Source organism: Ovis aries, chromosome 18, assembly GCF_016772045.2.
Source record: "Ovis aries strain OAR_USU_Benz2616 breed Rambouillet chromosome 18, ARS-UI_Ramb_v3.0, whole genome shotgun sequence".
In the NCBI taxonomy this organism is placed as follows: domain Eukaryota; kingdom Metazoa; phylum Chordata; class Mammalia; order Artiodactyla; family Bovidae; genus Ovis; species Ovis aries.
Window position 1 is genome coordinate 47,664,470 of NC_056071.1, and position 7,958 is coordinate 47,672,427.

Sequence of the window (7,958 nt, forward strand, 5' to 3'; positions counted from 1 at the left end):
CGGCCTGCTGCAAGGTTGGGGGCCCTGAGTGTAGCAGTGCACGCATGGGACCTTTTGAAGGAGGTTGCTATTATCTTCATTACCTCCACCATAGTTTGGTCTCAGGTCAAATAAAGGGGAGAGAACATAGCTCTGCTCATCAACAGAAAATTAGACTAAAGATTTACTGAGCATGGCCCCACCTATCGGAACAAGACACAGTCTTTCCCATTAGGAAGCTTCCATAAGCCTCATATCATTCTCCATCAGAGGGAAGACAGACTGACAACCACAATCACAGAAAACTAACCAATCTGATCACAAACCTTGTTTAACTCAGTGAAACTATGAGTCATGCTGTATAGGGCCACCCAAGATGGACAGGTCATGGTAGAGAGTTCTGACAAAACATAGTCCACTGGAGAAGGGAATGGCAAACCACTTCAGTATTCTTGCCTCGAGAACCCCATGAACAGCATGAAAAGGCAAAAGATAGGACACTGAAAGATGAATCCCCCAGATCGGTAGGTGCCCAATATGCTACTGGAGATCAGTGGAGAAATAACTCCAGAAAGAATGAAGAGATGGAACCAAAGCAAAAACAACACCAGTGGATGTGACTGGTGATGGAAGTAAAGACTGATGCTGTAAAGAGCAATATTGCATAGGAACCTGGAATGTCAGGTCCATGAATCAAGGCAAATTGGAAGTGGTCCAATAGGAGATGGTAAGAGTGAACACTGACATTTTAGGAATCAGCAAACTAAAATGGACTGGAATGGGTGAATTTAAGTCAGATGACCATTATATCTACTACTGTGGGCAAAAATGCCTTAGAAGAAAAGGAGTAGCCATCACAGTGAACAAGAGAGTCTGAAATGCAGTACTTGGTAACACCCAAAAAAGATGTCCTTTCCATTATAGGGGATTGGAATGCAAAACTAGGAAGTCAAGAAATACCTTGAGTAATGGGAAAATATGGCCTTAGAAAACACAATGAAGCAGGGCAAAGGCTAACAGTTTTGCCTACAGAATGGCAAACACCCTCTTGCAACAACACAAGAGAAGACTCTTCACATGGACATCAGCAGATGGTCAATACTGAAATCAGATTTATTATATTCTTTACAGCCAAAGATGTGGAAGCTCTATACAATCAGCAAAAACAAGACCAGGAGCTGACTGTGGCCCAGATCATGAACTCCTTATTGCCAAAATCAGACTTAAATTGAAGAAAGTAGAAAAACCACTAGACCATTCAAGTATGACATTAATCAAATCTCTTATGATGTACAGTAGAAGTGACAAATAGATTCAAGGGATTAGATCTGATAGACAGAGTACCTGAAGAACTATGGATCGAGGTTTGTGACATTATACAGGAGGCAGTGATTAAGACCATCCCCAAGAAAAAGAATTGCAAAAAGGCAAAATGGTTGTCTGAGGAGGCCTTACAAATAGCTGTGAAAAGAAAAGAAGCAAAAGGCAAAGGAGAAAAGGAAAGCTATACCCATTTGAATGCAGAGTTCCCAAGAATAGCAAGGAGAGATAAGACAGCCTTCCTTAGTGATCAATGCAAAGAAATAGAGGAAAACAACAGAATGGGAAAGACTAGAGATCTCTTCAAGAAAATTAGAGATACCAAGAGAACACTTCATGCAAAGATAGGCACAATAAAGGGTGGAAATGGTGTGGACCTTACAGAAGTAGAGAATATTAAGAAGAGGTGGCAAGAATCCACAGAAGATCTATACAAAAAAGATCTTCATGACCCAGATAATCATGATGGTGTGATCACTCACCTAGGGCCAGACATCCTGGAATGTGAAGTCAAGTGGGCATTAGGAAGCATCACTAAGAACAAAGCTAGTGGAGGTGATGGAATTCCAGTTGAGCTATTCAAAATCCTGAAAGATGATGGTATGAAAGTGCTGCACTCAATATGCCAGCAAATCTGGAAAACTCAGCAGTGGCCACAGTACTGGAAAAGGTCAGTTTTCATTCCAATTCCAAAGAAAGGCAATGCCAAAGAATGCTCAGACTACCGCCCAATTGCACTCATCTCACACGTTAACAAAGTAATGCTCCAAAATCTCCAAGTCAGGCTACTACTGTATGTGAACCATGAATTTCTAGATGTTCATGCTGGTTTTAGAAAAGGCAGAGGCACCAGAGATCAAATTGCCAACAGCCATGGGATCACTGAAAAAGTGAGAGAGGTTCCAGAAAAACATCTACTTCTGCTTTATTGACTATGCCCAAACCTTTGACTGTGTGGATCAAAACCAAATGTGGAAAATTCTTAAAGAGATGGGAATACAGACGACCTGACCTTTCTTCTGAGAAATCTGTACGGAGGTCAAGAAGCAACAGTTAGAAGTGGACATGGAACAACAGACTGGTTCCATATCGGGAAAAGAGTACGTCAAGGCTGTTTATTATCACCCTGCTTATTTAACTTATATGCAGAGTACATTATGAGAAATGCTGGACTGGATGAAGCACAAGCTGGATTCAAGATTGCTGGTAGAAATATCAATAACTTCTGATATGCAGATGACACCACCCTTATGGCAGAAAGTAAAGAAGAACTAAAGCATCTCTTGATAAAAGTGAAAGAGGAGAGTAAAAAAGTTGGCTTAAAACTTAACATTCAGGAAACTAAGATCATAGCACTTGGTCCCATCACTTCATGGCAAATAGATGGGGAAACAGTGACAGACTTTATTTTTGGGGGCTCCAACATCACTACAGACGGTGCCTGTGGCCATGAAATTAAAAGACGCTTGCTCCTTGAAAGATAAGTTATGACCAACCTAGACAGCTTATTGAAAAGCAGAGACATTACGTTGCCAACAAAGGTGCAATTTAGTCAGAGCTATGGTTTTTTCAGTAGTCACATATGGAGGTGAGAGTTGGATTATAAAGAAAGCTGAGCACTGAAGAATTGATGCTTTTGAACTGTGGTGTTGAAGAAGACTGCTGAGAGTCCCTTGGACTGCAAGGAGATCCAACCAGTCCATCCTAAAGGAGATCAGTCCTGGGTGTTCATTGGAAGGACCGATGTTGAAGCTGAAACTCCACTACTTTGGCCACCAGATGTGAAGAATTGACTTTGGAAAAGACCCTGATGCTGGGAAAGATTGAAGGCAGGAGAAGAAGGGAAAAACAGAGGATGAGATGGTTGGATGGCATCCCTGACTCAATGGACATGAGTTTGGGTAGGCTCCGGGACTAGGTGATGGACAGGGAAGCCTGGAGTGCTGCAGTCCATGGGTTCTCAGAGTCCGACCCGACTGAGCAACTGAACTCAATTCAGATATTCATTGGTTTTCTCTGGAAGCCATACATTTGCTGTGCAAAAATAGGAATGAGTAACCAATTAGAAGCAATCTAAACTATCAAAATAAGAAAATTTTGTTAAACATTGAATAAAAAATGCATCTATATGAAAGTGATTTGCATTGATTTTTCATATATAAGATGTACGGTCTCTCTTTAAATTAATTTTTATGGAAGTATAGTTACAATGTCCTGTTAGTTTCTACTGTACATCAAAGTAAATCAGCTATACATATAAATATATTCCCTTTTTTAAGAAAAATTTTCTTCCCATTTAGTTCAACACAGAACACTGAGCTTTAAAAGTAGCAACTTAAATTGATGGAAGTAACAATGCTTCTGTTTCTCACACCATTTCCATATATCCTCATACATTCATTAGCATTCTTTGTAAGCTTTGGTGAGTCCTTTAATTTTTCTGTACTCCATTTCTTTTGTACAAACGAGAGACCACTCTGACATACAAAACGTGATTGTTTTCCCTTCAAGATCTCTTGGAGAGAAATTTTATAATGACTTTCAATAAAAATTTCATTGTTTTAATCACCCTTATGCAAGGTATATATATTTTCATCTTTGCATCTAGTAATTTAACAATCCATGTAATAGGTTAAACTGTTTTCCTTTAACTCTGAGCTTTAAGGGTCTAGGAAAGGTCTAGGAAATAGCAGCAGAATCCCCTTGAAATTACTCTTCAAGTTCTAGCAGACAGTTCTGCTTTCCTTCAGGTGAAATGCTTCTGCACGCTGACATTTATATGAAGTAGCTCTCTGTTGTTTCAGTAGATACTAAATAATTCATTCAAGTGGTGCCTCTGGTTCTGAAAAAAATGTTTCTTTAATACAACCCCTGCTTTTTCTCATGAGCAGTTACCATATTTGAAAAAATTTAAAAAGGGGTTATAATGAAAAAAAGCTGAGGTAGTATTTGTCTTCAAATTTAGGTATATTCAATCATAAATCATTTTACTTTCTCATTCTGTAACCTCACTTAGAGATGTTTTTCTCATTAATGAGGGAACTCACTTAAATTGCTATACATGTTATTTGGAACTTTTGTAAATTAGTTAGTTTACTTTAACACTGACATAGACTTCCTTAGGTCTAAGTACCGCTTCTGACTCTGACAATTGAGTGACCTTCCACAAATCTTTTCATATTTAGTGGCCTGTGTTTTCATAGCTTTAGTAAAGTATTAACTGGGAAGCTATGTGTGTACGTGTCTTTGAGAGTGGTCTTGCATGCAAAAATTGCTAACTAGAAACTAATTTTGGCTTAAGAAATTCACCTTCAGTTACTAAAGTTCTAAACAAAAAACTAATTCTTAAACTTAGTTTGGACAAAATTTTTTATTAAAAACTTTTAAAAATGGAAACATATTTGATTTATAATGTGTTTCAGGTGTACAGCAAAGCTATTTAGTTATACATATATATATATGTATATATATATATATATACTTTTTCAGATTCTTTTCCATTGTAGGTTATTATAAGATATTAAATATAGTTCCCTGTGCTGTACAGTAGGTCCTTGTTGTTTATCTATTTTATATATAGTAGTATGTATCTGTTAGTCCAAAACTCCTAAAGCATCTTTATCCCTCCCTCTCTTCTCTTTCTCCTTTGGAAACCATAAGCTTGTTCTGTGTCTGTGATAGGAATATATGTTATTTCAACCAATGTTGGGAGTACCTCCAATATAATTTGGGGGGTAACCTTCCCACTTTCTGGAGATAATGCAGATTCAAGGACAAAGACTGGATTCTCTACAATTTCTAGATGCAAGTTGTCACATACGTGCATTCAAGTTGCAGATTAACTACCTACTTCTTGTGTCTACCCATAGGTTCATATACATTGCTCCCATGATTTGAGGGTTTTTTTTCCAAACCTTAAAATATATGAATGTATTTTCCAGAAAATTTATAGACATTTTCCTTTGTTGAAATCTTTATTATTGCTTCTTGAATCATACTGATTTATAGGTTTTATAATAATAAATGATTAAATTTTAGATACCTTTAATTGTTCCAAATGATTATTTTACTATAACTTTGAAAGTCATCCAAATGACATAAATGAAAAAAATTTAGCAATGTTTTCAACATTAATACTCAGCTCACTTAAAAATTGATTGTGCTTGTACTATGCAAAAGACCATTTCCAGGAATTTGGAAAAATAAACAGTTCATCATGAACTGGCCTTTTAGAGAGCTAAAATTAAAGAGAAAATAAACATTTTAAAGTAGAATTCAAGTATAATGAAATACCAGGTGTTTCCACAGATATAAAAATACTAATGGAGTGTTGTTTTTTCCTAATGGAGTGTTTTGAAAGGAGCATTTTATATAATTGACTAGGAAAAACTAGACTGGCATCTTAGAGATAGAAATTTATGGTTGAGTTTTGAAGAACTGACAGATAAGAGGATGAGAAGTGGATGTTAAGAAAAACTTTAAAGTAGAAGATATTTACCAAAGCCAAAATTTTTGAAGATCACTAGATGTATTATGGGAATAACTGTATAGAGAAGACAGGATGAGAGTGAAGTAATATTAATGAAGCATGCATATCCTTCCACTGAAAATAACTTTGAATGCCAGAAAAAAGTCAGAACTTCGTTCTTTATTCATAAGGAACATAACTCTAATAATCATGCCCTGGGTAGATTTGAGAGTATTATGTAATAAAAAACTAAGAGCTTAGAAAAGAAGACAGTGGTGAAAAGTATACAGTGAAGGAGCTAGTCATATAGAACTTGCATCTGACTGGTGATTTTGCAAGGTGTTAACTGGTGAAAGAACAGAGAGATCTGATTATTAAGATTCAATAAAGGATGAACATGTACATCAACTTGTGCACACTCATTCACTCAGTTGTGTCCCACTTTTTGTGACCTCATAGACTGCAACCTGCCAGGGTCCTCTGTCCATGGGATTGTTGTTGTTCAGTTGCCCAGTCATGTCTGACTCTTTGCAAGCCCATGGACAGGGCATGCCAGGCCTCTCTGTCCCTCACCATCTCCCCAGTTTGCTCAAGTTCATGTCCATTGCATCGGTGATGCCATCCAGCCATCTCATCCTCTGATGCCTTCTTCTCTTTCTGCCTTCAATCTTTCCCAGCATCAGGGACTTTTCCAGTGAGTCAGCTGCTCACATCAAATGATCAAAATACTGGAGTTTCAACTTCAGCATCAGTCCTTCCAATGAGTATTTGGGGTTGATATCCCTTAAGATAGATTGGTTTATCTCCTTGCTGTCCAAGGCATTATCAGGAGTCTTCTCCAGCACCATAATTTGAAGGCATCAGTTCTCCAGCCCTCTGCCTTCTTTACTGTCCAGGTCTCACAACTGCACATCACCACTGGGGAGACCATATCATCGACTCTATGGACCTTTGTTGGCAGAGTAATGTCTTTGGTTTTCAACACACTGTCTAGGTTTGTCATAGCTTTCCTGCAAAGCAGCAAACATCATCTGATTTCATGACTGCAGTCACCATCCACAGTGATTTTAGAGCCCAAGAAGAAGTCTGTCACTATTTCCCACTTTTCCCCTTCTATTTGCCAAGTAATGGGGCTGGATGCCATGATCTTAGTTGTTTTAATATTTAGTTTTAAGCTGGCTCTTTCACTTTCCTCTTTCACCGTCATCAAGAGGCTCTTTAGTTCCTCTTCACTTTCTGCCATTAGAGTGGTATCATCCACATATCTGAGGTTGTTGATGTTTCTCCTGCCTATCTTGATTCCAGCTTGTAACTCATCCAGTCTGGCATTTCTCATGATGTGCTCAACATATAGATTAAACAAACAGCAGACAGCCCTGTCGTACACCTTTCTCAATCTTGAACCAATCAGTTGTTCCATAGAGGGTCCTAACTGTTGCTTCTGTGACCTGCATACAGGTTTCTCAGTAGACAGGTAAGATGGTCTGCTATTCCCATCTCTTTAAGAGGTTTCCACAGTTTGTTATGATTTACACAGTCAAAGGCTTTTACTTTTAATCAATGGAACAGAGGTAGATGGTTTTTTGGAATTCCCTAGCTTTCTCTATGATCCAGTGAATGTTGGCAATTTGATCTTTGGTTCCTCTTCTTTTTCTAAATCCAACTTGGACATGTGGGAATTCTCAGTTTCCATAATGCTGAAGACTAACATGCAAGATTTTAAGCATGACCTTACTAACATGGGAAATGAGTGCAAATGTCCAATGGTTAGCACATTCTTTAGTAGTATCCTTCTTGGGAACTGGGATGAGAATTGACCTTTTCCAGTCCTGTGGCCACTTCTGAGTCTTCCAGATTTGCTAACATTGAATGCATCACCTTGATAGCATCATCCTTTAGGTTTTGAATAGTTCTATTGGAATTCCATTGCATCCACTAGCTTTATTAACAGTGGTACTTCCCAGCAGTCCATGGGGATATCCCAGCAATAACACTGGAGTGGGCAACAATTCCCTTCTCCAGGGTATCTTCCCAATCCAGGGATCAAACTCAGGTCTCCTGCATTGCAGGCAGATTCTTTACCATCTGAGCCACCAGGAAGGCCCTACATCAACTCTGCCTCAATATAAACAAGAGGAGGAAGAAAAAAGAGAAGGATGAGCAGAGCAGGAGGAGTCAGGGCGAGAGTCTG